The sequence below is a fragment of the Gouania willdenowi genome, chromosome 5 (genome assembly GCF_900634775.1).
Source record: "Gouania willdenowi chromosome 5, fGouWil2.1, whole genome shotgun sequence".
Classification (NCBI taxonomy): Eukaryota; Metazoa; Chordata; class Actinopteri; order Blenniiformes; family Gobiesocidae; genus Gouania; species Gouania willdenowi.
The window spans coordinates 36,570,434-36,585,237 of NC_041048.1; the positions used below are offsets into that span (position 1 = coordinate 36,570,434).

Here is a 14,804-nt window from a genome sequence, read left to right on the forward strand (position 1 = left end):
GCCAGTTCCTGGTTCCTCACATCGCCGTCTTTTCTTTTTTAAAGCTCTTTTTGCTGAGATTTGCGAGTGTCTCTCCACTTCCGGCTTTTTCTTCTTCGTCTGTTTCAATGGCGACGCTTCAGTGTTCTTCTTCTAATTTGTACATTGCATTTCCGGAAACATGACCCCGACGTGTCGTGTACGAACGTACAGTGTGAGCAGTCAGATCGTGTCAGAGTGTCGGTCTGTACAGTGTGAGAACATGCACACATTCGGGCTCTGCGTCTGAGTCGCACAGTTTGAGCTGGAGCTGAGTACAATGATAGAAAATAATCACACAGTGTATGCTAGCCTTTACACAGCCCAGCTACGCCAAGAACAGAAACTTATATTTCCCACTGGAAATTTTACCGACGGCTTAGAACAGTTTATTGCAGAACAACTCATTTTCACAACTAAAAAAAGGCAAAAAAACTGAACGGAAAAGTTAAATGGCATCTCGGCTTTCCTTCAGGACGTAACTGTCATTCACACAGAGAGCTACGCAAGATCTGCGGCTGTCAATCATTGTCATATATGACGTGAAATCCTGTTTTTCAACCTTAAATTACTTATTTAAAACAAACTTCACAGAAAAAGGAGCACTTCAACACAATGTAAGGTGATAATGACTAATGGTCACAGCAGAGTTTAGGTTTGGAAAAAAATGATATAACGAGTATTTTAACTCTACACTTTGACCCATCTGTCATCATTGAGGAAGCGGGGCTTATGACCTATACTGCAGCCAGTCAGCAGGGGGAGTTCTAAAAATAAAAGCTTCACTCCACCGGGGAGCTTGTCCCGTCTATTCTTTTTACAGTCTATGATACACACACACCCACACCCACACCCACTGTACGTACTGTATTTAAAATAAAAAAATACGAGATGCTAGCAGAAAGCTAACACAAGAGGAAGGTTATGTTTTATGGGGTTATTTATTTCAGGCTCAGTAATTGTGATTAGTTGTAATTGAAATGTAATAATTGAGAACGTAATAGTAATTCACTTTCAGGGAAAAAATTATAATTGTAATTGTAATTGGAAAAAAAAAATGCCAGTCACTGAAATCATAACTGAGTTGTAATTGAACATGGATAATTGAAGACGTAATTGTAATTAATAAATGTAATTGACTCTAACCCTGGTCCCAGCTGCCAATCCAACACTACATCCTGATTTATGAATGTATTATTCCAAACATCTCACTGACACTTCAGACCAGCTCAACTGTTGGACCCACGCTGCACAGCAAAGCATGCTGGGAGCTTTTCATAATCCCACCGTCCTCTTAGTTACACCACATCTGCTGAACAGAGGCGTGCAGAGTGTGTGGTCCCGTGAGCGCAGACAGATGGACACACACACGTAGACGCAGCAGATTGTACCCAAGGTGATAGATGGAACACCATGGGACGGGACTGTGCCTGTTCAATTACAATCATTACTATCACTTAGGGACATTTGTCATGGTCAGAGTGAGAAAATCACCTTCAGGCTTTAGAGGTGGAGCCTGATATCACATCCTCAAATACTCACCTCTGATAGAAAAGGACTGAAATCAAAGCTAAATGAATTACTCCCACTTCCAAACAGATGTTTTAAAAACAAGTAACCTGTCAGCACAGCATCACAGATCCTTTCAAAGCTATTAACACTAATGCTTTAACACTCGATGCCCAAAGTCGGGTATGGCAATTGTCATTGGGGTATATGAATAAAAAATAAAAGTTGTAAATTAGAATATAAATCAATCAGCAGTAAGGAGCCTCCATGTATTATCACTAGTTACACATGAGCCGATGTAACGCTGCGTTCACACCAGACGCGTCACAAAATGTTTTCGCGACCAGATTACACGTAAAGAGGCAAACTCTTCTCCTGTTGGGCGGTACGGTTAGATCCGTGCGGCAAGAGCGTTGGCCGCGGCATTGCACGCTCCCGATTTTCCGTGACATTCGCCAGATTTGAAAATATTGAACTTCAGACAATGTTTTGTGTGACGCACAGGCGCGAGAGCCAATCAGAGTCCTTGTTGTCAATGACGTCAGGCCATCGACACGGACGTTGGTCTTTTCACCCATTTCAGCATGGAGGAGAAAACTATAATAACGAATTGGTTTTTTTCACCGTGACCGGATTTGGTCCTGAAGAAAACAGTGAAACTCACCGAGTTGGATGCGTCGCTGGTTAACCTGGTGAATCAAGCGTTTAGATGACTCTTCAGCTTCCACAGAAGGTAAAGAGCAGGGATTTTACTGGGCTCCTCCATAGTTGATGTTGTAAAGAAAGTGAATCTGGTTTATAGTAGCTTCAGATGCTCATATGAAGCAAATATGAGGAAATCTTTTTCAATTCTGCAGAAGCTTTCACGCGGTGCCCGCGTCTCAAAAATTCGTTTGACATATAAATTTGATATTTAAGAAAGTGAAAGCATAGAATAAAGTTATTGAAGATTATTTTGTGTGTGCTGTTATAATTTGTTGAAAAAAAATTGTTTATTTTCTAAATTACTAGACATTTCAGGGGACCTCATTTGAATTCCAGGCGACCACACGTGGGGTCATGACCCCAAGGTTGAAAAACCCTGCATGTGCAGCGGCAGGGGGTACACGGCTTCAGCTTAAATGTCTGAAGGGGTACGGAACTGTGAAAAGTTTGGGAACCACAGCTTTAAGAAGGCTGTGTGGAGGAGTGAGCTGTCAATCAAAGGGAGAAAGACGGGCCTTCGCTGTCACCTGACTGACAGCAGCGGGAGTGAAGGACAAAACACACACACACACAAACACACACACGGTCACACACTTTGACAACTAAATAAGGTAAAAACCAAACCCACCCGATTCTTGACAAAGACCATAAGGATGCACCCGTGCTTTGAGGAGATTTTCATTAAAACACTGAAAATCCAACAAATCTCAAAAAAAGTAAAACTGTCATGAAAAGAAATGTTTCTATTTCCGTGTGTGCCAACATGATTCCACATTGTTTTTGTGCTGCGGGACACAACTTTAGAAACTCGTTTGTTTCAATGAGGGGCGTACATTGCCATGAATCTGACGATACTATTCATAATTCACATGTCACGATACGATATATATCCCAATACTAAACAAAAGGATTCATATTGCTATATCAATACTTATTCATTTCATCTTTACAAGTACAAAATGGTATGAAATACTATTTATTTCATTTGATTTAGACTTTCAAAAACAAGTAAATGGTAACTAACTGTAATTCAAGTACCAGTATAAAATACAAGTGGTACTTTTATCAAACTGTCAAAATACATTTTTAAAAAAAAGTTTAACTTTTCATTTTAGAACAGACTCTGATTCTGTTCATTTCTTAAATTCTTAAAGGGGACATATTATGCAATTTCCATTTGTTCTAAGAACCCCAAAAACATATTATTTGAGGTTTATTTTACCAAATTCACCTGTTTTGTTTTAGAGCCTACTTATGCATATTCATGAGTGGGCGTGTCTATATGCGCTGACTCACTTCATGTCTCTTTCTTTTACGAGGGAAATCAGTGATCACCAGAGTGAATTTGTTTTTGCTATTCACACACTGCATGTTACAGTAAAACACATGGCTATTTAAGCGGCTATTGTTATTGTGAGTCCGTCTCAGCCCTTCAGGGTCCGTGTTTATCACAGCAGCAGCCGTCATTCAAACACTCACCAGAGTGTTAAGCTGCTAAGTCACTTTTTTCTCCTCATCTGCTCTTCTAAGTACAGCAATGGTGCATTTAATGTGATAATGCGTCTCATTGTGTCACAAACACGTCAGATCAGCGATACAACAGGTTCGCCAATACACCGAACCACAAGAGTGGAGTACACCTCCACATGAACAAATAGTGCTTACACTACAGTGTACGTTCACTGTGGAGGCGCGGCACTGGCAGCAGGCAAGTTCTGTATTTAGTTTAACCTGTAGCCATCACTGCTTCGTTAGCAAACTTTTGCAAAAGTTTTGATCAGGTTGAGGGTGGAGTCCATGGGTGGAGTTACCAGTGGAGGGGAGGGATTTGACTTGTGACATCACAAATCTGGAAAATTTTAAACTGAGCAATTTTATCTGTGTTGTAATACTTACAAAGACCCCAAAAATAAACAAATTTCATATAATTACTTTTCAAACAATAAAAACGCCATTGTGCTGTAAAACAATCTGGTATTCAAACTGTCTAATGTAACATACAGTAAATTGTTTGTATCCAGAGCAGCATAAGTTTCAAACTCTCGATTTACAATCAAGGCCATCTGTGTCGAGCCGTTTACTTCAGACTATTAATATGCACAGAACTCATATTTACGTCAAACTCAAACGATCAAACACCACTTTATAGATTCTTCTATGAGGTCCATCAATTGAATTATTCTTAAATGATTCATCCAAAAAATCAAATATATTTTAAGAAAATATTGAGTCATGAATTATATTTGTAAAACTGGAAACAAAAGGTGGAAAACAAGCTACTGTTAATAAAATAATGAGTGTGTGCTTGTACAGTTCACATACAGCTATGTGTGTGTGTGTGTGTGTGTGTGTGTGTGTGTGTGTGTGTCCACAGCAGTTTATCGTCAGTTCACTAATCATTAGTCAGCACTGCTCGTCTGAACTTGGACACTCGTGGTTTTTTGCTTGAAGGCATGAGGAGATAATGAATATGTCCATAAAACAAAGCTTTACTTGAAATATAATTATTAATTTATTATTGCTGAACGGTGCCAGCACTGTTATCCTTGGACGAAGAAGCTTTAAAATGCATTATCAATAATTTAGTGCCATTTTTGCTGTATAATATTTTTTACTTTACAAACAGTGTAAATGTTCTACTGTGTGACTATACTTGGCCTCTGATTGGTCTGTTCCTCCCCACATGCACTCACTGCTACAAGTGACGTGATGCTCAGAATGAGACAGAATGTGACAGAATGTGGACTTTTATCATTTACAGACATTTACATTTTTTTTACATCATCCTGATTAAAGCATTGCAGTTTATAATGGAAGTTACAGCTTTGGGCTGTGATTGGACACCAGGCTGGACACAAAATGAGCCCTTAAACACACCAAATGACAGAAAATTACAAAAAATTGAAATACACAGTATGACAACAAAAAAAACAGAAAGTGATTTAAAGCAAGCACAAAAACATGTAAAATGCAAGAAAAATAGACAAAATAACTCCTAAAACACAGAAAATTACAGAAAATTACAAAAGAAGAAAACAAAAAGACACTATAAGACATCAAAATGACAGAGAAACACACAATACAACAACAAAAAACACAAAGTGATATAAAACAAGCTCAAAAACACATAAAATGCAAGAAAAATAGACAAAATAACTCGTAAAACAGAAATTTACAAAAAAGAAAACAAAAAGACACAAAAGGACATCAAAATGACAGAGAAATACACAATATGACAACAAGAAAACAGAAAGTGATTTAAAGCAAGCACAAAAACACAAAATGCAAGAAACATAGACAAAATAACTCCTAAAACACAGAAAAATACAGTAAATGACAAAAAAAGAAAAGAAAAAGACAAAACGACAACAAAAAACACAAAGTGATATAAAACAAGCACAAAAACACATGAAACGCAGGAAAAATAGACAAAATGACTCCAAAAACACATAAAAAGGCAACAAAAATTAAGAGAAATGACAGAAAAAATATACAAAATAATAATTAAACACACACTAAAACCCTTTGTTCTTTCCTGTATCAGTGCTCATACTTGTTCCCACGTCTACTCTGATATAACATGTCTGGAGGTTAGGTTTCATGTTTTCAAAGGTCACCACTCACAGTCATCATATGCTACCTCTATGGACGCCAACAATAGCTGAACTTTGACCTTTTCTTGCCACAGGTGTGACCTCTGTGCATCAGTGGGTTTTGTGGTCAAGACGGGAAAATGGATCCACTGCTCTCATACTCATTGATTTAATATCATTCCTTTCTCCATTAGCCTTAGATCTCCTGTTTAAGAAGACACACCACCACCACCCCCACCACCACCAGCCCCTGTGTGGGCTTCTTCTTTTTCTGCTATTATCACAACTACTGCAGAGAAGCCGGTTCACCAGGAAGCTGTCAGCGTTTCAAAGAAATGTCCGTTATCAAACGAGAGCTTCCTTTCTTTTCTTACTCCTTCTTAAATTCAATATATATCCTTCAGACACCTGCGTATCAGTGGATATGAATTCCTTAAAGTACCATCACCATCTCATTCAAGCAGTTATCTTTACGTTCATTATGCAATAAGAATAACACACTGATTGATTCCTATTCTCCTTAAACATTACTAACACCTTTTACCCTTGGGGTCAATCTGACCCCAGAGATATTTGCCTTTTCAGAAAATTATTGACCAAGTTTTTGTGTCAGGCACTTTGAATATTTGTTGAATACATAAATAACCCCTTGATAATGAAACATTGAGCTGTCCTCTAGCGCCACCATCAGGACAAACTTTTAAATTATAACTAATTTATCTTGAATAGTTTTCCTCCAAATGTTCTCAAATTTATTGACAACATTAATGAGCACAAGAGTATGAACCCTATTGTTTGTGGTGATGATATGACCTTTTCTGCAGCGCCACCATCAGGTCAAAGTTTTAACCAGCTAAAACAACTTGGGGTCAAATTGACCCCAGATATACACCATAGTGTGCAACATGTGTTCAGCACATTGAAAAAATATCATCATAATACGTTTACGCTTGACCAATTAAATTAGGAAAAGTCATGAAATATTAAGAAAAAATAAAATAATCAACTATTTTGAATGATAAACATTGAATGGGGTCAAATTGACCCTAAGAATAATATGAGGTTTGATGCTCAAACACTGACTAATGTTTCACATCACATTTAGATATTTGAAATGCAAAACAAGCAGCAATTATTTACCTTCTTTCACCAATAATGTGTAAGAATGAACTATTTCATGACTACATTTATTCTTCATTTGGTCAAACCAAACACTAAAAATAAAGTATATATAGAGACACTGTAATCAGATTTGATTCATAATATGAAAGACATTCAACATTATGTCAATACGGTCTTTTCCCAGAGTGACACACACGCACGCATGCACACACACACACACACACACACACGCACACATCATCATCATCATCATCATCATCATCATCATCCTTTCTTTCTGTAATTTACAAATAGTTCTTTCACCATTTTTCTCCGTGTCCTTATTCCAATGGTCCCCAACCTTATTTTGGGTTGTGACCCCATTTTGATACCATGAATTTTTGGCAACCCCATGGGACATTTTTTTTCTCTAAATTTAGTTTTTGATCACGTTTATTAAAATGTGTTTCAAATACAGAGCAGTCAGGATTAGTACACAAAGTGACAAGATGAGATAAGTATGGAGTGAAAGAATAATTCCTTAATTCCTTTGAGTTCCCAAAAAAGCGCTATATAAAATGGATGTATTATTATTATTATCATTATTATTAAGATATTTTTATACTGCATTTTATTCTAACTAGATTTATATTTGAGAAATGTTTATTATTTGAAATTCCAGGCGACCCCACATGGGATCGTGACGCCAAGGTTAAAGAACACTTCCTTATTTCTTATGCGGCACAAAACCAAATGATCGTTCCCAGCTTCTGTGGGGTGAACAAGGAGATTAGAGGCTGTAGAGGCTCGGAACCAGCCTTCGGAGACGATGGAGGAAGTTGAAGAGCTCTGCCAGCGCCACAGTGTGTGTGTGCGTGTGTGTGTGTGTGTGTGTTAGGCCTGGGCAATATATCGCTATTTCTATTTTCACGATACAGAAAATTACAATATGTCCTATATCGATGTAGTTTTTATTTTATAGCTCATTTTGCCTTTAAAAAAATACTCGTTTTTGGAGTCGCTGCTTTCACTAATTCTCAGAACAGCATAAAAAGCACAGTGAGATGGATCTATGAGTGTGTTCTAACCCAGACCTCCCCCTAAACAAGCCACACTGTACAGAACTCACTCACACGTGCTGTCCTTTAGAAAAGAAAAAAGCCAAAAGTGGCACATTTTGTGCAGCTGTTTGTTATCAGCAAAATTAACCCAGAATTGCCTTAATGGTCAGACTTTATTGAGTTAAAAATATCAACATTTTTATTGTATATTGACATTTTGAGAAAAAATATGGAGATATGAGTTTTCGCCCAGCCCTAGTGTGTGTGTGTGTGTGTGTGTGTGTGTGTGTGTGTGTGTGTGTGTGTGTGTGTGTGTGTGTGTGTGTGTGTGTGTGTGTGTGTGTGTGTGTGTGTAATAACAATAAAGGATGAGGAGGAGGGTCCATCCATGTCGCCTCCTCTCACAGGTGTTTGTCACAGGCTGTCAATGAACACGCACGCGCACGCGCACGCTCGCGCACGTAGTCCCACTGTCACAGTGTCCTGTGAGGTGAAAACAATGGGGGGAACAACAGCCACAGTATCTGTACTGTACACTACACTGAGCTAGGGAGGCGAACGTGTGTGTGTGTGCATGCATGAGAGTGTGTGAGTGTGTGTGTGGGAGGGGTGGGGTGGGTGGGCTCAAGGATGACTAACAATTACAACACGATAGGGGTTGGATCTCATTACTGCGCTATTAACATGCACCAAGTAATTTTCCCTTCTGAGTGGGGGCGTGTGCGCGCATATGAGAGAGAGAGAGAGAAAGAGAGAGAGAGAGAGAGAGAGAGAGGGGGGGGGGGGGTGTTGCTCCTCCTCCTCCGTGGTGCGCATTCTGCTCGCAGCACCAAAAGCTCCTCATTCCTCTGCGCGCTCTCCGTGCGTAAAAACCTGATTCCAGCAGCTCTCCAAAGGTCCACACTCAGACTGAGCGCGTCTTAATACACGGTGAGGACAGATTATATGAGTCTTAGTAAATAAATAAATTAATAAATAAAAAGATCGACGCTGTTTTCACGCGGACAATTAACTCACGCGTTGTTTGGAGTTCAGTCTTTACGCGTTGTGTTTTACGCGCAACAAAAGCTTGAGAAATGACTGATTTAAATGATATTTAGCAAAAAAAACAAACAAAAACAAAAAAAAAAAAACTCATCTTACCAACATTGAAGTTGCCTTCAGTCCTTATTTGCTTGTTCACAAAGTCCCACTCAAACCGTTTGTTCATCACTAAAGGTTCCAAATTGTCTTTGTCTGAGTGAATATGAATTTATTGAAAATAAATGAATAAACATCATGCACCTTACCTATAAATATGAGCTGCTCGATCTCATGCGGACTGGGACCAGTACAGAATCCAGGAGACATAATGGAGCACTTTGACCACTTTCGGATGCAACGCCACGGCGTGTTTCTCCATGAATCCTTAGGAGCCTCCTGATCAGGTCCCACAAAAACAAAAAAAAACTAAAAGAAAAACATTGACCCGCTGATGATGATGATGATGATGATGATGATGATGATGATGAGTCTTATTCCAGACACAGAATGATGTGATATCAATGGTCAGAGATAAGCGGCTCAGTCCACTCTGCCGTCAGTCCCATCATAACATCACACACTGAGGAAAGTCAGCATAAGTGCGTGATTCGCTCCAAAGTGACCCGGACTGTTCTCACAGCGAAACTTCTCTTCCGCGTCCGTGTCTGTGTCTGTGTCTGTGTCCGTCTCTATGGTGGAGGTAGAGATGCTGATGGTTGTAATGGTAGTGATGGTAGTGATGGGGTAGTGATGCAGGACTGATGATAGTCGCGCTGCCGTCGCTCCTCCCGAGCGGGGATCGATTGGACGTGAGAAATGCGATGCGAGTCCCGATCTTTCCCCATTCAGAACACGTGCACGCACGCAGCGCCCCCATCCCCACCCCCACCCCCCAAGTCCTCCTCACTGATGTCATGGAGTTAAGAAGTACCAGAGTGCACGGAAAGGGACAAGAAGCTATTCTCTTCTTTAGATAATTTCACATTTGCAAAATAAATGAAATTAATGATGAGTGAGGAGACAAACATTTTGTGTTTTTAAATCAGAAAAATAACAAATTGCATATTTTGAGGATCTAAAGCAGTGTTTTTCAACCTTGGGATCGGGACCCCATGTGAGGTCGCCTGCGAAATGGGGTCGTCTGAAATGTCTAGTAATTGGTTAAAAAAAAATCAAAATTTAAAAAATTGGATTAAATTTATATATTTTTTTTCATTTTTAAATGATTATTCTTTTTCAAATACACACACACACACACACACACACACACAATAAATATCAAATAACTATATTCTAAATTTTCCCAAATATAAATCTAGTTCAAATAAAATCCATCCATCCATATCAGACCCACTTTGTCCTATTCCAGGGTTGCGGGGGTCTGCCGGTGCCTATCTGCGGCTCACACTGGGTGCTATAGACGGGGGTACACCCTGGACAAGGCGCCAGCCCATAGCAGGGCAACATTCATTCAAACAGACAACCACTCACATTCACTCCTACGGGCAATTTAGAGACTCCAACCATCCTAACAGTCACGTGGGAGAACCCAGAGTAAACCCACGCAGCCACGAGGAGAACATGTAAACTCCACACAGAAAAGACAGTTCAAATAAAATATCTGAGGTGGCTACTCTGTGTTTGTATCACATTTTAATAAACTTGATGAAAAACTAATTCTCGGGAGGATTTAAAAAACGTCTCTGGGGTCGCTGGACATTTGTGATATGAAAACGAGGTCACGACCCTAAAAAGGTTGAAAACCTCTGATCTAACGATTTCCCAGAAAACCCATTCCAAGTCAGTTACATAATTTGAAAAACATTAATGAGATTAAGAATATCAAACTTTATCAGCAGTCCATAACAGAGACAATGTGTGTAGCCCACATGTGTCAAACTCATGGCCCGGGGACCAAATCTGGCCATTTGGAGCATCCAATTTGGCCCACAGGAGAAAGTGAAAATGACAGAAGACATGAATCATTGCGTAAATGAAACTCAACAATATTTGCAGGGGGTCACTCAAAATTCTTTAAAAATTCTTTAATTTTTCTCAAATTATGACATAATAGTTACTTAAATCATATAGAAATTTGTCACAAAATTTAGGAAATTAAAGTGAAGATCCTGTGGGGACTGATATCTATCACTTATTGCTTGGAGTCGATTTCTCACATATTTTACATAGAAATGCACACTAGGGCACAAACATGTTGAAATTATTTGTTTTCCAGTTCAAATTTGTGGCCCACTTAAGACAAACTGCTCTGTATTTGGCTCTTGAACTAAAATGAGTTTAACACTGCTGGAAAATATTTTTTTCACCCATTATTAGCGGGAAAGGGGCCAAAACTATACCTAAAATTATAATAAAGTGCATTGAATTTAATTCCAGCAAGTTTATTTTGTTTTTTTTTTTTTAAAAATAAAATATGTTATGCTTCATTTATTCAGACAAGTTATTCAACTCTCGAGTTGGCCACGCCCAGATGAAACATTAAAGCGATCAGTAGATGCCTTTGAAGAAGGCTGACAGTTGGCAGTGGAAACACGTCAGGAGATCAAGGTAAATTTCAAACTAATCTGCTGATAAAAGTTGTCTGAATAAATGAAACCATAACATATTATGATTTAAATGTAATTTTCCTAATGAAAATAGCTCCAAAATGTATGGGTTTATCAACAGTTTTGTTGGAATTTCCACTAATTCCATCCCAGCAGTGCCAAACACATTGATTTCACTCCATTTCCACCTGTTTTTGAAGTGTTTTAGTTTGAATAGAGTAACTGACAACTGCCTCCCTCTATTCCACATAATGGTGAACCTGCCTCCACACTTCGCTCATGTTACACATAGCGTTAAAACATCAATACTGGGATTGTGTGTTGGTGAGGGATGTAAATCTACTCCCTCGACCCCATCTACTTCCACCACGCCAAGATGTTAAACAGGATTTAATCACCGCAGCCTCTCCGTTACGCACCAGGAGACAGCCTATCAATTATTCCATCCCTGGAAGAATATTCCAGTGTGTTGATGGCGATTGATTGCTTTTGCACAGTATATCGCAGTCGTTAAGACCTAGGGAGGGGGAGGTCGATGTGTGCTAATGACCCAAGGTGAGCGCTATCCGATACCTTCACGTGTCTTTCTCCTCGTTGGATGGAGCTCTGACGGGGTCGTGCACTTTATTAACATTCTGCAACTCATTCCGAGCATCCTTTGTTGTCCGACACCGTCCTCGACTCCACGGGACCGTTTTCGCCACCTCTGTGCACAGTAGAAAAGTGAGAAAGTGCTGCATGTTGCCTTCAAACGATTCATCTTTGCTTGAATCTATTACAAATCGATCTGTCTGGCTTTGAACTGAGAACAGATTAGACATTGATGTGGGGTTTTTTGCCACAGGTGTGGTGTGTACATGCCGCCCCCAGGTTGAAAGATCCAGATAAGAAGCATTATTACCTGAGTAAATATCCAACTTTCAGCACCACGGACAGCTCTGCATATATAAACGCAGTGGGGTTCAGCTGCCAGACTGGGCTCTTATCCATGCTGTCAGGCTGCAAACAAAACCAACAATTAGTAGTTAGACTGTGCAAAGCTCCTTTGAAGTGAAATAAACGTCACAAAGTTGCTAAATCATGGTATTTCCTGTCTGCGTTGGGAAGTGATTGTAGTGAGCAGCATGTGCAAACCCACCCATGAGAATAAAGGCCTTTTATCTCAAAGTGAAGCAGCTAATGGATGCAACAGCCTATAGCACTTATCTCATCTCTCCTTCATCACAGAGGCCGATAGTATCAGAGGAAACCACGTCATGTGATGATGCTGCTGCTGCTGCTGCTGCACACTTCTGTGGAATTTCCTTATCCTGGCCTTTACCTCCTATTGGAACCGTAGCTGTTTATATAGAAACATCTGCTTCCTCAAACGGTTTCTCCTTCATTTATCAAGATGTAGTGCAAGTTTACAACAATGTGAAGCTAAAACTTGGAGGCCCAGGCTCTAATATTGTCCAATAATGAACAACAATACACAAAATGACAGAAAATACACAAATTAACAGCAATTCTAAATAAAAAGAGAACAGAAATACACAAAATGACAGGAAAAACACACAAGACGGCTATAAAAATGCTCAATTTGCTGGAAACGACTACAATAATAAGAGAAAAATATACAAAAATGACTGTAAACAATTAAAACGACTACAAAAGAACAGAAAGATATACAAAACAAGAGAAAAATACACAAAATGACTCCAAAAACACTCAAAATGACTACAATAACAACAGAAAAAATTACAAAATGACTATAAAAATGACTCCGTAAACACCTAAAATGCCTACAAAAATAACAAAGATATACAAAACAATTATTAAAAACAGTTTAAAGGAAAGATTTATATATAGAAATCAATTTAATAAGGAGAACAAAAACCCAATAACGACTCATAGGTCACTGTTTCAGGTCAAGTAGTAGAAACCAAACATGTATTTCTATAAAGCAATGAGTGAGAAAGTGATGTGGCTTAGATATCGGTGTCAGGAAACTTGGGATGTAAACATTTGGTTCTGTATCCTAAATTTAAGAGCCAAGATTGTGACAAACTCAGCCAGACGTGACCTAATGGCTTTGGTGCCAGCTTCCACCTGCACTGATTACACCTCAGGCTTTGTGTGGAATGAGCCTTCCTGCCTTGACACTCTGAAGCCACTCTTCATTATTTAGGACGACAAAGGGGAATCATTCCACATTTGGAGAAAGAAAAACACAGACCTGGAAGCTTTGATTAAGAAGAACAGTGGAGGGAAAAGATCCAAAGGGGACAGACGTGAGGCCTGTTAGAAACGTGTAAGACTTTTGAATTAGAATCTATTGCTGAGATACTGAACATCATCCCGGTGGGCCATCGACCAGGAATTGGGCAGGTTCGGTGCCTTTTTTTGACGAGCAAGTGAAGACATGGTAACAGGTGGCAAAAACATTGCAAGAAAAGAGTGAAAAGTGACTAAAATAGACCAAAATTAGTAAAAAGTGGCCAAAAAATGGGCAAATAAAGAGGAACCAGGTGGTGTGTATTGGCAAAGAAAGCTTAAATGGGCAAAATGTGGCAAAAGAATAGTAAAAAGGGCAAAAATGTGGAACAAAAATAGGCTAAATGTAGAGGGAAAAGGAAACAAGTGGTATTTATTGGGCAAAAATTAGCTTATTTGGATGAAAAGTGGCTAAAGAAAATTAAAGAAAGGACAAAAATTTGGATAAAAGTGTCAAAAAGAATTTGCAAAAATAGAAAAAATATATGTATTTATTATCAAAAGGTATAGCTAAAGTCTGAAAAGTGTCAAAATCTTTTGAAAAGTGGCAAAAAAGAGTGAAAAGTGACTAAAATGGACCAAAATCAGTCAACAGTGGCAAAAATGGGCAAATAAAGAGGAACCAGGTGGTATGTAATGGCAAAAGGTGGCTTAAAACAGCAAAACACGGCAAGCAAAAGCTAAAAGAGCAAAAATGTGGAATAAAAAGATGCAAAAAGTAGGAAAAAAAAGAAACAAGTGGTGTTTCTTGGGCAAAAATTTGCTTATTTGGATGAAAAGTGACCAAAAAAACAATGAAAGAAAGGACAAAAATTGGATAAAAGTGTCAAAAAGAACTTGCAAATAGGACAAAAAATAGGAAAAAAATTATATTTATTGGCAAAAGGTAGCTAAAGTCTGCAAAAAGTGTCAAAACTTTTTGAAAAGTGACAAAAAAAAGAGTGTAAAGTGATTAAAATGGGCCAAAAACA

At 38.8% G+C, this 14,804-nt stretch overlaps 1 protein-coding gene across 2 annotated transcripts in view; it reads right to left on the reverse strand.

Annotated features, from left to right (window-relative positions):
• LOC114463409 (protein FAM19A4-like) overlaps nucleotides 1-12,587 on the reverse strand; it is a 97,043-nt gene extending 84,456 nt beyond the window's left edge. The window contains exons 1-2 of one of the 2 annotated variants that reach the window (XM_028446953.1): nucleotides 12,479-12,587; nucleotides 12,151-12,283 (exon numbers count right to left, since the gene is read on the reverse strand). The gene's annotated coding sequence lies outside the window, so the exon portion shown is untranslated. Of the gene's footprint in view, nucleotides 1-9,276; nucleotides 9,814-12,150; nucleotides 12,284-12,478 lie in introns of those variants that run through there. The other variant, XM_028446954.1, reaches the window with a different exon arrangement.
• Between the last annotated feature and the right edge of the window lie 2,217 nt (nucleotides 12,588-14,804).